This window comes from Tenrec ecaudatus, chromosome 3, assembly GCF_050624435.1.
Source record: "Tenrec ecaudatus isolate mTenEca1 chromosome 3, mTenEca1.hap1, whole genome shotgun sequence".
Taxonomy (NCBI): domain Eukaryota; kingdom Metazoa; phylum Chordata; class Mammalia; order Afrosoricida; family Tenrecidae; genus Tenrec; species Tenrec ecaudatus.
The window spans coordinates 120,945,570-120,967,603 of record NC_134532.1 but is presented as its reverse complement, the minus strand read 5'-3'; the positions used below and the strand labels follow the sequence as shown (position 1 = coordinate 120,967,603).

General features: G+C 40.4%; 1 pseudogene; it reads left to right on the top strand.

Annotated features, from left to right (window-relative positions):
- The first annotated feature begins 9,152 nt into the window (after positions 1 to 9,152).
- Positions 9,153 to 9,660, top strand: LOC142442348 (ubiquitin-conjugating enzyme E2 L3 pseudogene; annotated as a pseudogene).
- Positions 9,661 to 22,034: the final 12,374 nt, after the last annotated feature.

The window sequence follows — 22,034 nt, the reverse complement described above, 5'->3', positions numbered from 1 at the left end:
TTACTTCTCCTTTTCTCTTTTCTTCCATGCCTTCTCCTTACCCTAAATGTGTTTACCAACTCTAGAGCCCTGTAACTCGTGCATCCCCTAGCCTTTGGGATTCTCCTATCCCACTTCCTCACTCTGCTTTCCCTCTCCTGGCTCTCACGTGCTCTCTTACTCACTCATTCACTCTGTCTCTCCTTCCTCTCTCATTCTTTCTCCCCCCCCCCATCTGAATCCACAACTCTGCTTTATACCATCTTGGAGATCCAGGACACAGTGGATTCTCATTATAGCAGAGGTTTATAACCTTTTCTGTGCCATGAACACATAGGCAATTTGGTGAGGCCCATGTATCATGTCTCAGATAATTTTTCTAAACGCTTAAATAAGATGTCTGCAAGAGAAACAAATATCTGCAAAACATAGTTATCAACATGGGGGCAGGGAATCACCTTATGCATGGGCTCTGTTAACACAATAAATTAAAAGATCTAGTGGTGGGTTTAATAAATGCCATGGTTACTTAGTGATAAGTATAAATGGTATTTTGATATATCTGCCACAATTAAATATGATGTATAGATAATTATGATTTCAGTTGATGAAAGAACAAAGCTATTATTAATGTCATTATAGTTTGTTGTCACAAACCATGTCAAGCAAAACCATTCATCACTAAACCGAACAAACAAACAAACAACCTCTCATGCTGACACATAGTAACTGGACAGGACAGGCTGGAACTGCCCCTGTGAGTTTCTAGGACGGTGGCTCTTTAGGGGTGTGGGAAGTTGCACCTTGCTCCCACAGAGCAGATGGTGGTTTGGAACTGCAGACCTCACACTAAGCCACCCAATTCATAACCACTACACCACCAGGGCTCCAAAGTAAGAGACATGCTTTTTTGGAATTTGAAGTTAATACAAACAAGAGCAGAGTTAGTTCTTCACCCTCACAGGGGAAATTCTCCTGAAATGCAAATTTAAACCTCTTTCCTTGAAAGAAGAATAAGGATGAAAACAACAACAATTTCATCAATAAAATAAGTAAAGACAAAATCTTTTGGTGGGGGGTGGAGGAGGATAAGGGAAGATTAAGGAATACTCTTATGAGAATAATTTTATCATCATTAAATCCTTTCAGTAGAAGAGCAAAGTAATGACACAGCAAAATTTTACAAGGAATAAACTGACAATAGTATACAGAATATGTTGGGGAAAAGGCAGTGTAAATAAACTAGTTAGAATGCTTATGTAATAGTCAGGGTATGATGTGACCTACTTTGGTAGCAATCTATCTGGGGGAGAAAGAGACAGATGTTAATTGGATTTTTAAAGTACCTTATTTAATTAGCTACCACCCTTAAATCAGAAGAGAATGTAGGTTAAGAAAATGTTTCCAAAGAATATTGAGCACTACATATTTTGTTGTCCAGAAGAGTTTATTCCCCTGTGTAAGCAAACACACACATCAGTAAACATCCTCAGAAACTACAGAAACTATGTACGTTTTTAAATTCAGTTCATTCAAAAGTAAAACAAAACACTTTTAAATAAAAATTTTAAATGTATTCAATGGGAGATTATTAGAATATTCTCCAAAAGTGCAGGCAATGTAAAAAATGTTTTTTCTGTAGTAAATGTTTGAAGTGAAGTTTAAATTCCTACTCTAATACTGTATAATACTAGGTAAATTCCTTTAAGCATAAATTTTTTTAACTTTGAAATGAGCACAATGCTAAGGATATTTACCCTATCAGACTATGGAGGGAGCAGTTACTCCATGTATGTGAAACTATGGCCCATGTTATTGTATACAATATATGTTGATCATATTTCAAAATAAGACTCTACCAAATCTACAAAGTAGGATAGTATCATTTAAAATCATCTTCAAATGAAAGGCCTTCTATTTACCCTTTCTTCTTGAATAAATTATGTGTTTCTTGTCCTTGAAAGAAAGCTATAATTTGGCTCTCCATAAAATTCCCTTGATCCTGAGGCAATTCTGAGGCTATAACACTTCAGCATTCAGACTATTAGAAAGTTGAGTACCTAAATAGGGTATTTTGAAAGAATTTTGATTACACTGTATACACCCATCTTATTCACTTGGTACAAAATAATTATACTTTTCTGATCACATGGTTTCAGCATTTTTTTAAATTGCAGAGTCTATGTGAATAGAGTTTGAGGTTATGAAACAAGTTCACCTTGTCCCCTTAATAACAAAGGCAATGGTTAATCTACAGGATTCGAGGCCCATGCAGTAACCAGTAATATAGTCTACAAAATCCATTTAAGTTTTATCTGGAAAATCCAACATTGGCATTTATTCCTTCTTTCTTTATTCCTTCTTTCTTGGGAGGAAGATAGGTGTCCTGCGGCTAGATTGTGAAGCGGGGTCACATACTTGCCCTTTCAACCCAGCAAAATATGTCCAGCAAGAACACATTTTCACAACCAAGTTAAAAGAAAATTATATCTGCATTTTGCCCTGAGAGAAAATTTTTGTTGGCCAGGATCCGTTGATCAACCAGAAGCATGTTTTTTGAGCTGACCTAGTATTTATGTTGGTTTTTCAGTAACTTACCTCCATCTGGTTAAGTGTCGGTATACCTTCCATGTTTTATGAGTCATCAGCAACTTCCTGTCCATCATTTCAATTGAGCTGGACAGAATCCTAACATTAAAATATAAACCAACATAAAAGAAAAAAGATGTATTTTTTCTTGGTTCTCTTAGAGAAATTAGGCTTCTGTTTTGGTCCTTTACTGGGTTTCCCTGAAAGACCTCCTGCTACTGCTGGTCATTTATATGACCCCTTCTGGCTAAAACCACAGCAAATCCTGATTTTAAAAATTGATCTATGGTCATGCTCTTTGCTTCACTGTAGTAGGATTTCTCTAAAGAGTGCTCTTGACTAAGACCTCATGGCCAAAATGTATTACTCTCTAAATCGTCCTTTCCAGGTTGCATTTCAAGGGGCTCCTTGTGTTCTGCCTGTAGCCCACACACTGACACAGAAGCAGCACTCTTTTTTTTCTGCTCCCCAAAGTTTGCATAATTGCAAAAGCTTTGTGTGGGAGCTGTGGAACCAGGCTGCCACAGGATGAAAAGCAAGGCAATTTCTATAATTCTGCTACCATTTAGATGCACAGTGTTGTAAAATCACAGAAACAGCATCTCAGCAAATATATAAGAAAAGAGGCCATAATTTCAAATGCATTTTGAGTCCTGAGATACAAAGTATTCTGTAATGTGGTGGTAAGACAATAGCACGCTGGTGTCTTCGGTGAATTGATCACAGTTGTTAAAATCAATGAACTAAAACTTGCAAATGAGTCAGATTCTACTCAGAGGAGAAATCATTATTTGTGACCCATAACTTGTCAAACTGGCCTGCTTTTTCCTACTCATTCAACGCTATACAGAATAATATATTTCCCCATCACTTTTCAAGCATTTGCATGATGGGTGAGAAAATTCACTCTGCCTTTCACTTACCACTCAAGGAAGTAATCTTCAGTCATCTTTTCCTTTTTGTGGGAGCCGGGGTGGTGTGGCTCTGAAGCATCTCTCCGTCCTAAGCATTCAGTTCTAAATGAACATGATTGTGAAGATGGCAGTCACCTTCCATTGTGGCCTACCACAAAGCCATCTAACTGATATTACCACCAGAATCAATCTAAGCTACCCCCAACCACAGAAACCAACTCCTTTAAATCTATTGTGAGATATCCTTTCCTAGCCTAAAGCCTACAGGGCTTTCCTTAAGTCTGTTCCCAATTTGTAATAATTATTACAAAGCTCCCTCTTACAACGTTCATTTTCATTTAACCTTCTTAAATTCCCTTCTAATATCAAGCAAACTTGCTTATTGCCCTAGATGTTAAGTTCCACTTCTACATTGGAGAATACACTGGCCCTCCTTCTTCTCCCCGGAATGCTCTTCCTGTTCCTCTTTCATAAAATGATAACCTTTATTCTGAAAAGCAGCACCCAAAATTCAAGATCTCAAAGAAAAAGTCACAGACTTTTATCACATCTGTCATGTAAGCATCATCTCAACATTTCTGGCAATGCAGATACTAATACCATTAATAAGCCATGGTGGTACACAACACTGAAGCATTCGACTCTAACGAAAAGAAAGTTTGGAGATACAGCCACCCACTGGCTCTGCAGAAGACGACAATCTGCTAAATCTATAAAGACAACAAGCAGGAAAGCCCCATGGGACAATTCTATTCTGTCACTCAAGGTCACTATTAGAATCAATTGAAATATACCAATAGCATCGTGTTTCATTAGCTATGCACATATGTGGTTTGTACACTACGAACTAATGATTCAACATCTAGGATTTGGAGTCAGATTTTTTTTCCCACCTCTTACTAACTAGATTTTTTACATCTTACTAACTAGGCTAATTATTTCATGTTTCTTTTCTTTTTGGTCATTGTTAAATTGAGAAAGGTAATATGGGATTAATTCATCTGTTCAAGAAGTATTTATTTGTTTGCAAAATGAACAAATGGCTAGTTATGGGCACTAATAATATAAATACAAAAATAGAGAAATTGTGAGCAAATAAATGAGATGATATTTTAACATGACCCTCTCAAATACTAAGCACTAAATAAATGTTAGCTACTATCAAAAGATTTAACCTTAAAATTATTATGGAGAAAATTTAACGTTTTCTAGGACTACCTAGGCAAGAATTGTGTGAGAATTGATGTAGAGATTGCATTTAAAATATTTAGTGTGATGCTTGCATGGTTGGCAATTAATAAATGGCAATTACTGGTAGAGCTGCTATTGCTATAAATCAGAAGATACAATGCGTCCCCCATCCCTTGTATAGAAGGAATAATTTAAATTGATTTTCATAAGCACTATTTTTGTTCCTATGCTCACTTAGGAAAGGTGAATTTATTCTTCTCAGAAAAACTGGGTCATTTTTTGCTAAGGCTACTGCCCTAGTAACCCCCTTTGGGGCCTACTTTTGTAATAAGGAAATTGTAAATATATCTTCTTTAAAAATATCAGTTTCTTCACTGTCCGTCCCCCAGGGAGGAGGTCATATGTAGATCCTTGTAATCAGTTCCCCCTTTCTACCCCACCTTCCCTCAACCCTCCCGGTATCGCCACTCTCACCATTGGTCTTGAGGGGTTCATCCGTCCTGGATTCCCTGTGTTTCCAGTTCCTATCTGTACCAGTGTACATCCTCCGGTCCAGCCGGATATGTAAGGTAGAATTGGGTTCATGATAGTGGGAGCTAGGAAGCATTCAAGAATTAGAGAAAAATTGTATTTTTCATTATTGCTACACTGTGCCCTGACTGGCTCATCTCCTCCCCATGACCCTTCTGCAAGGGGATGTCCAACTGCCCCCAGATGGGCCCTGGGTCCCCACTCCGCACTCCCCCTCATTCACAATGATATGATATTTTTGGTCTTTGATGCCTGATACCTAATCCATTCGATGCCTAGAGGGGAACCTGGGAAGGGGGGAAAAATTGAGGTGCTGATACCAATGGCTCAAGTAGAAAGCAAATGTTTAGAGAATGGGAAGGGAAACAAATGTACAAAAGTGCTTGACACAATGGATGGATATATGGATTGTGATAAGAGTTGTACGAGCCCCCCCCCAAAAAAATGATTTAAGTAAAAAACATCAGTTATGATGGGTATCTGGCAAAAGTCACCTTTCCTAAAACCAGTATGGCCAAGGTCCTTCAGCAGAGAGTGCTGAGTACACAGAAACAGGCTGGGCTGCTAGAGCAAGAACATTACTGCAGCGAATTCAGAAACACTGTATGCAGGCAACTCCGTTTTGGTGTAACTTGTTTAAATGTGATACATGTGAGAGCCTTGCTCGAGGTATTTGCCTCCTTTGGAATCAAGGTAACTAATGAAATAGGCTTTGCTATGAACTACACAACAGAATTATAGGAGAACCTCAGGCAACGCAAATGATTAATCAATCCTACATGGAGAGAAATGGTTTGCAATTGGCCCTCTTTAAGGATGTCTTATGAAGAACAGCCTTGCGCACCATCAGGCAAGAGAGGAGTCCTACATATTGTGAATTCAACTTCTTGAGTATACCCCTAGGGCTAAACAATGAGCGAGAGAGCAAGAGCGAGAGCAAGAGTAAGAGAGCGAGAGCGCGCACGAGAGAGAACCTCCTCCAAACTATTTTAAGAGGATGTTATATTTCACCCAACTCATGGCTTCTCTGACTCACTTGACTCATATGGCACTCGTTCCAATCATTACGAACCTAATCTACTCTCTAATTTACTGCTCACAAGAACTCCAATTTACCAAGGAAGCAAATTAAGTTCCTAAGGCTGAAGATAATTATTAAGAATATCTAACTAGCAAGTTACCATAGCCATAATACAAACACGTATCAGAATTAAACAAATTACATTTAAACCCATCAATAGTGTTTTGCCCAGAATTGCCCATAAATAGTGTTTCTGAAGCCTGCAATGTGTTACAGGTCAAGGAGGTTGTTGTCACGTGCCATTGAGTTGATTCCAACTCACAAAGACCCATTGTACAAACGAATGAAGCGCTGCCCGATCCGACAATTGTTCTTAGAGTTGAGCCCATTGTTGCAGCCACTGTGTCAATCCAGCTCATCGAGGGCCTTCCTCTTTTTGGCTCCCCCTCTACTTTACCAAGCATGATGTGCTTCTCCAAGGACGGGTCTCTCCCGACAACATGTCCAAAGCATATGGAACAAAGTCTTGTCACCCTTGCCTCTAAGGAGCGTTATTGCTGTGTTTCTTCCAAGAAAGATTTCTTTCTTCTTTTGGAAGTCCATGGTACTTTCAATATTCTTCACCAGCACCATAATTCAAAATATCAATTTTTCTTCATTTTTCCTTATTCAATGTTCAATTTCCACATGCATGGAGGAGCTGGAAAATACCAAGGCTTGGGTAAGGCCCAGCGTAGTCTTCAAAGTAACACCTTTGCTTTCCAGTACTTTAAAGATATCTTATGCAGCAGAATTTCCAATGATCAGTACCAGGATTTGCTTGCACTCTATCCTTGGTTGTTCAATCCTGTCTAGGTGAACTTTCAAGATAGTTTATGCCGTTGGCATTCTAAATGTGCAGATTTGGCATTTCCTGTGTGCTTGACAGACATGCAGAATCTCAACTTCCATGTCAGACCTACAGAATCAGAGTCTGAATTTTAACCAGATCCTCTGAAAATTGATATGCACATTACAGTTTTTAAAAAACCATTGAGTGTTACTTTTGTGCCAACTTGAAAGAGAAGAAATCTTTGTTAGGCTGCAGTCTCTGGACTCACCTCTCAAGCCGTCCATCAGGTTGCCTCACTGGAGAGATGTTTAATGCTAAAAACCCAGGGACTGTGTCCTTGGAAACCACTACTCATATCACCTCTTCTGCTATCTCACTTCACCAGTCCATGGGAATGTTTTTTCTAATTCTGGTGGGCCCCTTTCTCTATTTGTTTTCTGTATATGGACTCCATTAGGTCCACTAAGGACTTAACTGCTCTGCAACACAAAGCCTGAGGAATTAGAGATAGATGGTTGTTTGGCACCTTGCCCCATCATGGGGCTAAATCAATGCCAACTCTCCACTTGGATTAGGAAAGATGAAGGATAAAAATGAAGTGATGCAAAGAGTATTAATGCATTAGAAAGTATTCTATGGCACTTGCAAATAAAGGATTTATTCTTAACAGTGTGTTTCTGTGCATATCATTGATGTTTACCTGTGGATTTCTAGAAACAAAAGCTGTGTTGACACCCTACTTTAGATCCATGGAACTTTCAGGAATATTTATCTATAATGGTAATCAGTCTAGCCAGTCTCTGGCTTCCAGATTATTCAACTAGAAAATGAACCTACTTTCTTCCACTCAGCATAGACAGAGACAGCCAGCCTAGTGGTTAGCAAGGTGAGCTCCGATACCTGGGTGACACTGGATAAGTGGCTTCTCTAATCTTCTTCTTAAGAACAAGTGCAATAATGCCATACTTATTTTATGGGTTTTTTTAGGGAAATTAAATGATAACATCACTTTATTGGAAGCTCTTACAGATATTGTAACATTCCATAATTCAGGCACATCAAGCAGTATTGTTCACTGGCTACCACAATCAATTTCAAAACATTCTCTTCTTGACCTCCTTGATATCTGCTTCCCATTATCCCCTCCCCCCTCTCCCAGAACCCTATTACTGTTATAACAGTATATAAAATTACTGATTTTGTATATATATATATATATATATATATATATATATATATATATATATATACACACACATATATATACTGTTCTGGAACATGAACCCTGAGAAATCAGTGATAGATGGCTGTTTTCCCACTGCCCTATTACCTGGCTAAATAAATTAATGCCAACTTTCCACTTGGATTAGGAAAAATGAAGGGAATATACTGGATATATCCCGTTATATATATTTATATACACACACCCAACAGTATGTATATGTATATAAATACAGATGTATATACTGTTTTATATATATATGCCATATCTCACACTATCTAATATATCCATTCACCTACATCTGTTGTTTGCTCCCCCCAGCTGGAGTTACACAGTCATCATTCCAATCAGCTCCCACTTCCCTCTCTTCCCCCCATCTTTTTTCATACTCTCAATAAACCACTTATCCTGTTCCTTTTTTTGGTGGGGGGGAAGACCTACATTGGCTTTAATGCATCAAGCTATCTTAATTTTACCAATGACCATAAGCAAGTCTAACAAGGTTAACGAGGGAGAAGTAAAACCATAATCATCAGGGGAGGAAATGTTAGAGAACCAGAGGACAGTTGTAGGTTTCACCAGCTGTCTATGGGACCCTGGATATAGCATCCCTTCCTTTTGGCCCTTCTGTGAAGGACTGTCCAGTTATTTTACAGGTGGGTTTTGCATCTCCTCTACATCCACACTCCTTCACATTGATTCAGTTGCTTATTTTTGACCTTCTGATACCTATTCCTGTCAACACCTCATGATCACATATGCCGCCGTGCTTTTTCTCTGTGGGCTTTCTTGCTTCCCTGCTGGGTGGCCGCTTGTTTAACTGCAGGACTTTAAGAGCCCAGATGTGAGGACAGCAGGTGCACCCGAGTCAAGATGGTGGCCAGCAGGAAGTTGATGATGGAGCTTGAAGAAATCCGCAGCTGTGGATCAAAAACTTCCATAATATCCAGATGGATGAAGCTAATTTATTGATTTGGCAAGGGCTCATTGTTCCTGACAAACCTCCATATGATAGAGGAGCATTGAAGTCAACTTCCCAGCAGAGTACTCCTTCCAACCACCGAAGATCACCTTTAAAACGCAGATCTATAACCTGAACATCGACCAGAAGTGCCTGCCCATAACTAGCGCTGAAAACTGGAAGCCAGCCACCCAAACTGACCAAGAGGCCAGTGACCACGGTGACATTCTGTGCCCATGTCCTCCTCTGTGAGTCATCCAGTCCCCATGGCGCTGGTCAACGACGCCCAGCCTGAACACCCACTCCGGGCCGACCTAGCCGAAGAATACTCTAAGGACCAAAACGTTTTGTAAGAACGCCGAAGAGTTTACAAAGAAATACGGGAAAAGCGACGTGTGGACTAAAATCTGGCGCGACTGACCCAGCGAATGTGAGCTGAGACCCCAGCAGTGCATTCAGAACCCCCTCCCCGCAAAGCAGGACTCCGTGGAGAACTGACGACGCACATGCCACCACCCAGGTCTGCTTGTGGCAGTCACTGATTTTCTACAGCTGTCTTAATCAAAAGTAGTCTAGACAACTTGTAAAGAAAGGATTAAAAATTACCATGTTCTCCTTCTGAAAGAAAAAAAATAAGTTCCAGATGCTATGTCTTTTACTGGCTGGGCACCATCAGCTTTCTTCACCACATTTATTTATGCACCCATTTTGTCTTCAGCAATCATGTAGAAAGGGTGGGTATCCTACAATGTCACATTGTTAGAACAAACCATTCTTGTACTGGAGTAATATTTAAGTACAGGTCCAAAGTCATTCTGCTTCCTTGCTGTATTTACATATATACATATACACACATAAACAAATCTTAATAGTCACCCACTGCTGTTGAATCAATTCCAACTCATTGTAACCCCATAGGATGGATTAGAACTCCCCCTGGGGTTTCTAAGATTATCAATTTTTATGGAAGCAGATTGCCTCTTTTTCTCTCCAGTGCAAGACTACAGGGTTTGAATGGTCAACCTTTTGGTGAGCAGTCCAGCACTTAACATTCTGAGCCACTAAGTATTTTATGTCACATATGATTGAAAAATGCTATGTGTCAGCAATATCTGGATTACGGGTATGCGACTATTCATGAAATGCTGATATTCAACTGGAAATCCATGAAAGATTTGAGTCTAGACTCCTAGTGTGTAAAATTATTTTATTTTATTTTATACTTTTATCGGGGGGTTTTACATCTCTTATCACAATCCATACATTCATCCAGAGTGTCAAGCACATTTGCACATATGCCACCATTATCATTTTCAAAGCATTCTTTTCCAACTTGAGCCCCTGAAATTAGCTCCCCAACCCACCCTCCCTCATGAACCCTTGATAAGTTATGGAATATTATTTTCATATCTTACATTGTCCTCTGTCACCCTCTACCCACTTTTCATCCCCCTGGGAGGGGGTTCTAGATTGATCCTGTGATCGATTCCCCCTTTCTACCCCTACCCTCCACTAATCCTGCTGGTATCTCTACTGTCCTTGTTGTCCCTAAGGGGTTTATCTATCTTGGATTCCCCATGTTGTGGGCCCTTATCTGTAGCAGTGTGCATGCTCTGGTCTAATCTGATTTGTCATGTAGAATTGAGATCATGATAGTGGGCGGAAGGAAGCACCAAAGAACTAGAGGAAAGTTGTGTGTTTCATTGGTGCTATACCACACCCTGACCGGCTCATCTCCTCCCTGTGATGCCTCTGTGAGGGGATGTCCAATTGTCTACAGATGGGCATTGTGTCGCCACCCCATGCCCTTCCCCCATTGACATTGGGTATGATTTTCTTCTGGGTCTTAAATGCCTAATACCTGATCCCATTGACACCTGATGATTACACAGGCTGGTGTGCTTCTTCCATGTCAGCTTTATTGCTTCTGAGCTAGATGACTGCTTGTTTATCTTTAAGACCCCAGACACTACAACGTTTGATAGCCGGATCAGTTTTCTTCACCATATTTGCTTATACACCCATTTTGTCTTCAGTGATCATGTCGGGAAAGTGAGCATCACAGAATGCCGGACTGGTGCATAAAGTTATAATGTAAAAATTTTAGCTGGAACAAAAAATCGGTAAAATACCAATAATACATTTACAGACCATTAACTGTGTATCACATTCTCAAACATAATCTCATATCATCCCAACAAACCTTGTAAAACAACTTCAATTTTTCTCTTTCACTCAATTAAAAATCCTATTCCGTCTTTTTCCAGGGGGAAAGATAGAAGTGTGACTTCTTCACTGTCTGTTAAAGGGGATCCACCACAAATTAAGAACAGCCATTTAGAATTTTTTGTGAGTAACATATCCCTATTGTGTTAAGTCTATAGAATGTGTGTTACACCAGCTAATCTTACCTTAACTAATTCATTTAAGAAGTTAAGTACTTTTACCTAAAGATACACATACCTGAGATTTTAGGCTCACTGGCCTCCAAAATGTGTACTCTTATTTATTAAAGTATACTGGCATTAAAATGCACTATATGGAAGCTAGAAAGTGGCTCAGTTGTACCCACTTACCGAATTATGTAGAATAATAAACACTGGAAGGGCGTCTTGAGGGGATCCAGAAAGGCCTGCGCTGGATTGTTTCAGGGAGCCTGTGAATGAGTCAGCCAGTTCATGAGCCTGGGGGGTCCCCACAGCTCTCATCAGACAGTCTCAGGCAGTGCCAAGTTATTAGAAAAACAGTTCTGTCTCAAGAACCTGTCATTGATTTTTAGAACTCTGTTGTCAGTTTTACCTGTCTCCATGGGGGATTGAACCAGTGACTTGTGTGTTTGAAGGCGCTAATGGGGCTGATAATGCTGTTAAAGCTCTCTGGAGAGTTCTCACACCTCTAATTGAGAAGCAACCTTGAGATTGGCCGAGGTCCAGGGAATATTCTCAAAGCATGTGTTCATGGGGGCAACTGTTTGCTCAGGAGGCTCACAGGGCCATCTTCCTTCCAGAGGAAGAATTAGGGCAGGCCTAACCCTGCGTGGTTGAAGAGAAACTCTATTCAAGCAGAAAACAGCCTGTGATGGCAGCAATAAATGCATGCCCAGCATAGTACTGATAAGAAAACACTCTCATAATCTTCACCTCATTGTTCCTGTGTTTAAGTATGGAGATGAGTCCACTTTGCAGAGTCAGAGGAATCAGTGCAGTTAAGTGGCTTGGCAAGAGCATCATACAAAGAGGTATACACACTGGGCTCCTAACTCTAAATCTAACACGAAATGATTTCAGCTCTATAGGTCTAAATCTCAAAGAGGACCCTAAGCTCACAGCAATAAAAATCAATGGGGCTGATTGCCACCCACTTATAGATGAGGAAAGCTGAGGGATCAGCCAAACAACCACAGTTGAAAGTGAACATCGATGCAGGTATTCCTTGGGCCTTCCCACCTGTCCACTCAGAAGCTGTGTGTGCTGCCTGCCTTTGCCAGTCTTAGGGACCCTTATGATGTACCGACAGCCCATATATTACTGTACCAATTCTGTCCCTTAGGGTACAGTCAGCCTGGTTCCATTAATTAATTGTTCTAGTTCCAAAGTCAGGAAGCAGAAATACTCTTTCAGTGTCTGTTTCTCCTTTCAATGTGGCCTTCAAAAAACTGAAACTAAACCTGGTGCCTGGAGTTGCTGCTGACTCCAGGTGATCCTGTGTGTTACCCAGTAGAACTGCTTTACAGGGCTTGACGAACTCTTACCTTGACACAGTGGATCGCCAGGTGTTTCTTCTGGGGCATGGCTGTGTGGCCTTGAACTGCCAAACTTTGGGTTAATAGACAAATGTAAAGCATTTGGGTCACCCAGAGACCATGCTCAGACCTCTGTCAGGCTAAAACCAAGAGGAAGAACCCAGGAAGGGGGCAGTGTTCTGCCACCCTCTTCCAAGGCCCATCTCAAGTGTATTTATACATGCAAAGGGGAACATTGGGCTTATTACTTTCAAAAGCTCATTACCACCAGTTCCATCTCCTCAGAAATGAACTGTGAATCTGTCTGCCCACCTTTCCACACTATATGGTTTTTAAAAAATCTGAAGACGGGCTAAAAATACCCGAGCCAAATTCGGTGCTTCTGTGTAAAGGCTGCGCACACTGTTATCATCCAGGGCAAGACAGCACCAACGTTATGAGCAGCGAGTGGCACACTGATGAGCTAATTGCCCCAGTTGAATGTTAAGTGCAGTGGAAAGGCATGCAAATGCTGGAGACTTTACTTTTTCACACATAGAATAAAATCCAAATAGATATTTAACAGTTTATGGAAATCGTGCAACGATAACTTTTAAGAGGCAAAAGAACTGCTTAAATTTCCTGATGAGAATATCTCATGAATAAAAAAATAATATCTTACCCATTTCAAAAGAAAGACAAAAACAAAAACACAAACAAAGGAGGACTTAGCACAGTTCTAAGGCTGCCCACTCAACATGCGTTACTGGAGAGTGCAAGCGCTGCAAAACCAGGAAAACCTGAATTTTAAATCCCTCCGCCTCTTTTACAGGTTCTGTCATAATGGCCAAGCTAGTGCACTTCTCTGCCTCAGTTCCTACATATGAGGGATACCAAAAAAAAAAGAATTTTTTATTTATTTTTGTTTACAAAATAACCGTATCATCTACAAAGCACTCTCCTTTACACCTAATGCATTTGTCAAATCTGCAATTCTATTCTTGGAAATATTTTCAAACTCATCTGTTTGGATAGCTGATGATCCCTTGTTTTTTTTTTTCTTTACCTCGGCTACCTTATCAAATTGCTGTCCTTTCAAGTCCCTCTTCGTTTGAAGAAACAAAAAGAAGTCACACAGAGCGAGGTCAGGTGAGCAAGGTGCATGGAGTAAGAGAGACATGCTGATTTTTGCCCCAAACTGGTGCACTTGTGTGAGCAGGTGAATTATCATGGTGGCAAACCAGTCTCAATCTGCCACAAATCAAACTTTTTTTTTTTTTTACTGTTTTGCAATCTTTTCAGAAGCTCTAAATAGAGAGCTTGATTAACAGTCTGACCTGGTGGAACAAACTCCAAATGTACTATCCCTCTCACATCCAAAAAACAAATGAGCATGAGGGTTTTATTTGGTACCCTTCATATGTACCAGTGAGAATAACAACAATCTTCCACGAAACTATTTAGAAAATACATGAGGTGCTATAAACACACACAGATATATGCAATGCCTGATAGAGAACTAACTAATGACATTCTGGACATTCAATAAATTAATTTTTCCCTTCAATAAGCACTATAAATGGGAGAAGCAAGCTCTAGTATATAAAGAAAATGAAATGCCAGAAGTAAGAGAGAAGGGTATTATTAAATGTGTGTGTAAAAGCAGCTTTAGATATTAATTTGAAAAATAAGAGAGAGGAAAAATTTTTTTAAAACCCTGCCCTTCAAGACATCTTCATATAAAATTGTAATAGTGGCATTCTTCCTGGCTTTTTATTAGGTAAGTTGTATCAGTCAATCTTAAATGACAAGCTATTACTAGAGGCAGGAAAAGAATGAGTATCTATCCGAGAGTTGATATTAGTTTCCTCGATCAAATGTGTCCATAAAGCTCTGAAAAATTAGTAAATTTATGATAGTTAAAGGAAAGATGATATGTAAGCATGTAAGTAGGTAGAGATGAGTTGAACTGACTTTGACTTTTCTATGTACAACAAAACCAAATGCTGCAAGGCCCTATATAGCTTCCTCTTGATGACTAGCATGTTCCACTCCACTGTTATGGACATTGTACTAATATATCTCTATATCTCACCAAGAGACTAGATAATCCTCAATGGCTTTCTATTTCACCAAGTATAATGAATTTATCAATTAATCTCTTTTAGCAACCAATCTCTCTTGCTGATGCATCCAAAAGGAGTGAGCCAAACAACGTTCTGCTGTGATCTATAAGACTTCGGAATGGCAGGTTTTCAAAAATAGATCTTCCTGCTCTGTCTTGAGTGAGATACCAGTGAGAGTGTTCCATAATTTCTACTTTCTGTTGAGTCACTTTTCTTTGGAGAGGGCACATGTCTGGATCTCTTCCAACTGGTTGATTAGGAAACTGTTTTTAAATTTTCTTATCGTAGATGAGTCAGCATTTTCAGTCTTTCATCTGTTCATTGAAGCATCTCAATAGTTTTCCATCAATTCCTAGAGCCTTGTTATTCACCAATGCCTTCTGGGAAGCTGGTTTATTTTAGAGGTATTATCAGGTAGGATGAGACCCTGGTAAAGAATATCAGGATTGATAAAATAGATGACTGGTGGGAAAGAGAAAGACCACCAAGGAGATGAATTCATGCAGAGGTTGCAAAAATAGGCTCCACAAAAAGCAACGATTGTGAGACTGACACAAGGCTGGACTGTGTTTCATTCTATTGTACTTAGAGTAGCAATGACTTGGAATCAACTTGATAGGACTTTAGCAATAAGTCTGCCTTACTCTAAAAGCTACATTGAGATGGTAGCAGTATGCAAGCCAATCAAAGTATCACAAAGACAGATAGGTGGCAGAGATATATGGTACCCCCCAAAAACCACACCCATTGCCATCAAGTCAATTATAATTCATAGAAATCACACATGGCTGAGTAAAATTGTTCCAAACATTTGCCAGCCTATAAATATCTATGGAAAATGACTATTACATCTGTCTCCTCTAGCTATATATTACCAATGTTTACAACTTACTTTAAAAAGATAATAGAAACATTCAGGAACAATCCTATGACATAAATACTATTCATATTTAAATAAATGCTTCAGACAACAGTTGTTACGCTCAAATGTGCACCACTGTTTGGCCCATGCCTACAAGATTTAGGGTTCACTGATGAAATTCAAGTGTTGGGCATGCTGACGCAAAAATCTAGACTCTTGGGATATTGCTGAGGGACAAAGAGGACTCATGAAAAGACAAGACAGACAAGAGAGGAGGGTGATAGGAGGTAATGCCTTCAGAGAACACAGTGGTCATGGACATTCTTCTAGTGGTTGAGGAATTTGTGACATCTGGAAAGTCACAGTAAATCTTAAATTGTGTGCTATGGCCGCATAGTAATCATTTTTCATTACTCCCAACTTCTAAAAGAAAAATATATTTTATGCCATTACCTTCTGATAAACCAACCAAACCTACTGCCACCACATCGATTCCAACTCATAGCAACCCTACCTAGAGGCATAATTAAAGGACAATGGGAATGAAAGAATAAGACCTAAAGAAGATCAAATTGGGCTATTTATTGAAAGTTTTCTGTATCAGGGGAGTCAGTTGCCATCACTTGCATTTGGCAGAGATTTAAAGGAAGGCAGAGAATGGAAAACCTTTATAGTGGGGAAAACAGGGCAGGCTTCGGGCTTCTCCTGATTGGAGGGTATTGGCATGGGAAAGTTGGTGGTGAGAAAACTCGAAGCAGGGTACATTATGTGTTTGGTTACGAGTGCATATTTTTTTTCCTCTGGGTAATCCTAAATTGAAACAGGAACAAAAAATTAAGAATATTGTCCTTGTTTGTGGAATATATATTCATGGAATATGTTCATGGAATCCTGACTTTGGGGTCTTTATGATCAGGATTGTCATTCTGCTTGTTGAACTGGCAGCTGTCGATGGTGGTTTGACCTATTGCACTAGATGCTGCAGATGATGGCCAGTGTTCAATTATGGATATGACCTGGTCATTTTCTGTTATTGCAGACTCTCAGAATGCAAAACTCCATATTATAACTGATTTCTTTTGGATAAAAAGTAAAACAGCCCCAGAGGGGAGATACAGAAAAAAACAAGAACATATCTAGCAAATAAAGAGATGACTGGGGGGAGGAGATCCTTATGAGAACCACATTATTACTAATTATGGGCTAGGAATTCAGGTTGGGGTTCCCAACAGCACCACTAGGTTTGATGTTTCTTTAGAAATGCTCCCAGGATTCAACATTACAGGGAAAGGATGCAAAGCAAAATCAGCAAAGGGACAGGCACATGGAGCCAAGTCCAGAGGAATCCAGACCCAAGCTCCCCCGAGGCCTCTCCCAGTGTCGTCACAAGGATATGCCCAATTCCTCAGCAATGAGGTGTGGGCATGTGTGAAAGGTGACCTACCAAGGCATATCATTAGAGACCCGGTGGCCAAGGCTTGTTCTGGGAGCCAGTAACAAGGACAGGCTGTAAGAATGCAAGTGTTCAAACCATCACGCTTTCGCAAGGTTTAGGCAGTGAGCCACATTTGCCACTACTCCATACTGCAGTCAAGTGGATATTGATTCATAACAATTCTATAGGATAGAACAAAATTGTTCCCTAGGGTTTCTAAGGGGGTAGAAGCTTTATGGGGCAGACTGCCTCTTCTTTCGTCGGAGAAGAAGCTCTTGGGCTCTAGCTGCTTACATTGTGCTTAGCAGTAACTCACTGGGCCACCCGAGCTCCCGAGCCTCTCCTACCAGTTAAGACCTAGTGAGGATCTTTTGGAACTCCAAACTCCCAGAAGCCAACCCCAGGGGTTTTGAGCAGTAATCACCAGATTAACATGAGGGCAAGCCTCAATGATGGTGACATTGATGTGGAAGGCTTCTGACGTTATATAGTCTTTATTACCGACAAAAGAAAATCAAACCGTGGGAGTCCACTCACCTCCCAGCTAGGGAAACATCTCCCTCTACCCTTTTCGGGTACCAAGGTTGCTGCTGTCGTGAGGTGCCACTGATGTGGTTGTGACCCATAGCGCCTCTATGCACACCAGAATGAACCACTGACTACTTCTGCACCGTCCTCACATTTATTTCCATGATTGAGCTCAGCGTTGCAACCACTGCTTCGGTCTGCCTCCTGGAGGGCTGCCTTCTCTTTTGCTGCCCTGCCACTTTACCAAGCACGATGTCCTTCTCCATGTGTTGGTATATCAACGCTAGGCCTGCATAAACGCGGGCTCCTGCTACTCAGAAGGCTCACACAGAGCATAGCTTTAGGCAGTAATGAATCTCCAGAGAAGAGCCATATTCCCCATCATCTGGATAAATGTAACTACACCCACTCCTAGGCAACAGAAGGAGAAGTTGTCTTATTCCATATTCATATCAGACTGGCTTTGCTCTTTTCTTAGGCAGAAAAATGGTATATTAAGACACCCTAGAAATACACACAAGCAGAGGGTAGAGCAAAGGGTGATCTCTTATCTGGCCACAGTATACCAAGAGGGACCCAGCAGGAGGGCTCTCATCTCATGCCTCATTTCTCCATATTGCATCCCAATAGTTTTAATTAAAATGAAACTTTTACAGAAATTGCATTACCAGCAAAATGCAGGGTCAGCCCTTGCACTATAGCTGAAATGGGAAGATGTAAAATATCAAAACAGAAAGGGAAATTTAATTATGACAATAATGAAAACTGTTCTCCATTCACTCTATGCCCCAGCAACACTAAGCCCACAGCACCGACAATAGCTCTTCTGCTCTCCAAGGGCTTACAGTGGTTAAAGACAAAGATTTTTTTAAAGGAGAGTCTTAAAAGTAACTCATTGTTTTGTTAAACTGCCCCGTCTATGACATCATTATGTTTCTTTTTAGAGGATCCTGTAATAGAAGTCTAAAAACTGTTGCCAAAATACTCTCCCCCTGGTGTACACATTCTGTATGATAAGCCTCTCCCTTTGAGTGTGGGCAAGCCTGTGAGTAAGATAGGCTGTCATGTCCATGATAATGTTACATTATACAAAATTCAGTTGTAGCAGACTGGAGAGATACTCCTACTGACATTGAAGACAAAAACTGTCATGTTTTGAGGTCACATGATTAAAACATAAGGTTTTCTGCTAGAAGCTGATACTGACCCTGGCCCACAACCAGCAAGAAAATGTAAACTGAAGTCCTGCAACTAGAAGCATCAGAACCATACCTACACCCCAAATAAGCTCAGAAGTTGACCTGAGCTCCAGATTAATGCATAACCTGGATGACTCTTTGATTTCAGCATGATGAGATCAATGTAAGAAAATAAATCTTACCTGCAGCCAATGTGCTTGCAGCTTTCCCCCTAAATATTGCTTTCCAGATGGGATGGCACAGCCCTAACTGTGCCCATAGATATATAATTTTTCTGCTTTTTATTTTTCAACTACATATTTTGAAGAAGTTTCACACGGTTGTTTCACATTTCACCCTTGGTTGTTTTCACCTCCTTCTGTGTAGCATGCCTACAGCTCGAAGAAGCACTCTCGCACACGGAGCTCCTCTGTGCTCTCCTTTCTGTGTCCGTTACAAGAACATTAGAAAGAGCAATGATATTCATGCTACTTTTTAGTAAGTGAAAAGTGCTCTGGGGGATGATCAAGAGTTATTATCTCCACAGGTCTGTCTAAATACGATAGGCTGGATGAATAATCTGGAAGAGAAAACAACGGGACCGACAGTTCCAGGGGAACATGGGAGAGGGAGAGGTGGGGGAAAGGAAGTGGTGTTAACAAACCCAGGGACAAGGGAACAACAAGTGATCCAAATCGGTGGTGAGGAGGGTGTGGGAAGCCTGATAGGGTGTGATCAAGGGTAATGTAACTGAGAGGAATTACTAAAATTCAAATGAAGGCTGAGCATGATAGTGGGACAAGAGGAAAGTAAAAGGAAATAGATAAAAGAGTTAGAAGACAAAGGGCATTTATAGAGGTCTAAATACAGGTATGTACACATATGTAAATATATTTATATATGAATATAGGAAAATAGATCTATGTGCACATATTTATAGGTTTAGTATTAAGGAATCAGGAACATTGGGTCTCCACTTGTACTCCCTCAATGCAAGAACACTTTGTTAAATTAAACTGGCATTCCATGATGCTCACCTTCCTGACAAGATAGCTGAAGACAAAGTGGGTGCATAAGTAAATGTGGTGAAGAAAGTTGATGGAGCTCGGCTATCAAAAGATATAGCATCTGGGGTCTTAAAGGCTTGAAGGTAAACAAGTGACATCTAGCTGAGAAGCAACAAAGTCCAAGTGGAAGAAGCACACCAGTTTGTGTGATCACAAGGTGTCGAAGGGATCAGGTACCAGGCATCAAAGAACAAAAATTCAAATCATTTTGAATGAGGGGGAGTGCAGAGTGGGGACTCAAGACCCATCTGTAGGCAACAGGACGTCCCCTTACAGAAGGGTCATGGGGAGGAGACAAGCCAGCCAGGGTGCAGTGTAGCAACAATGAAACATACAACTTTCCACTAGTTCCTAAATGCTTCCTCCCTTCCCCTCCTCCCCTGCCACTATCTTGATCCCCGTTCTACCTTACAAATCTGGCTAGAACAGAGCATGTACACTGGTACAGATAAGAACTGGAAACATGGGGAATTGAGGAAAGATGATCATTTCAGGACCAGTGTTGAGAATGGCAATACCAAGAGGATGGAGAGAGGGTGGGGTGGAAAGGGGGAACTGATAACAAGAATCTACATATAACCTCCTCCCTGGGGGATGGACAACAGAAAAGTGGGTGATGGGAGGCATAGGGCAATGTAAGATATGACAAAATAATAATCATTTGTAAATTATCAAAGGTTCATGAGGGAGGGAGGGAAGTGTGGGGAGGGAGGGGAAAAATGAGGAGCTGATACCAAGGGCTCAAGCAGAAAGCAAATATTTTGAGAATGATGATGGTAACAAATGTACAAATGTCCTTGACACAATGGATACATGTATGGATTGTGATAAGAGTTGTACAAACCCCAATAAAATGATTTTTAAAAAAGAGTAGAAATTCTTCCTGCTGTATTGACTATGACCTCTAAAGCTCCATTATAGATCTTTACATTCTTTCCCTGCCTCAAAAATGTCTGTGGTTGTTGGCATGGCCAAGAAAACCACTCATTTGAGCTCCAGGAGTGTTTCCAGAAGCAATTTTTCTGACCTCCACTTCCCTGTCTTTTCTATGGGGATGGTTCTAATTCAATTAGCAGCAGAAGGGAACATGGTGATGAAGTCAGATGGGTGCTGAATTTCCAGGAAGACTAAATATCTAATATTTTCTGTTGATATTTGCAACATTTGTTAACATCCGTGTTAGTCTGGGTGGACTAGAGAAACATATCCAGAGACACTATATGTGTGTATTATAGAGTTTTATATAAAAGAGGAATTGTATATTAAGAACACATCTCAGCCCAGTCCAAATCAAATCCCTAAGTCCCATTTTCCATATGTCTGAAAGCAGCCTATACATTCCTCTTCAGACTCCGGCAACACATGTAATGATGCCAAATTCAGGAAGATCACAGGTCAGTGGGTAGAAGGTCTTGATGATCCAGTGATAGTGGAAGCATCTCAATGCTGGTACGGATCTCCAGATGGCTCCACCAACTCTCTGAGTGTCTCAACAGCAGGAAAGGGAAGGCAGAGAGCACAGGTCTGGCCTCCAGTGAGTTATTTAATTCTGTCGCACCTTCAAATGAGGTCATCAAGCTCTGACTTGATTGACAGGCTAGACTCCACCCCGTCGCTCAAGTTGACAGGAGACTATGTAACTGCCATTTCAAAAATTCGTTTGGAAAACAAGGAGTTAAAACAAACCAAAAGATATAAATTATTTAGGGTGAGCAATACCCCCATTTCTAGACATGTTATCAGGAAGGACCAATCTCGGGAGAAAAACATCATGCTTAAAGTAGCAGATGGTTCAGGAAAAAGAGGAAAACTCCCAACAAGATAGATCGACACACTATCTGCATCAACTGGCTCAAACACAGCAACAATTAGGATGC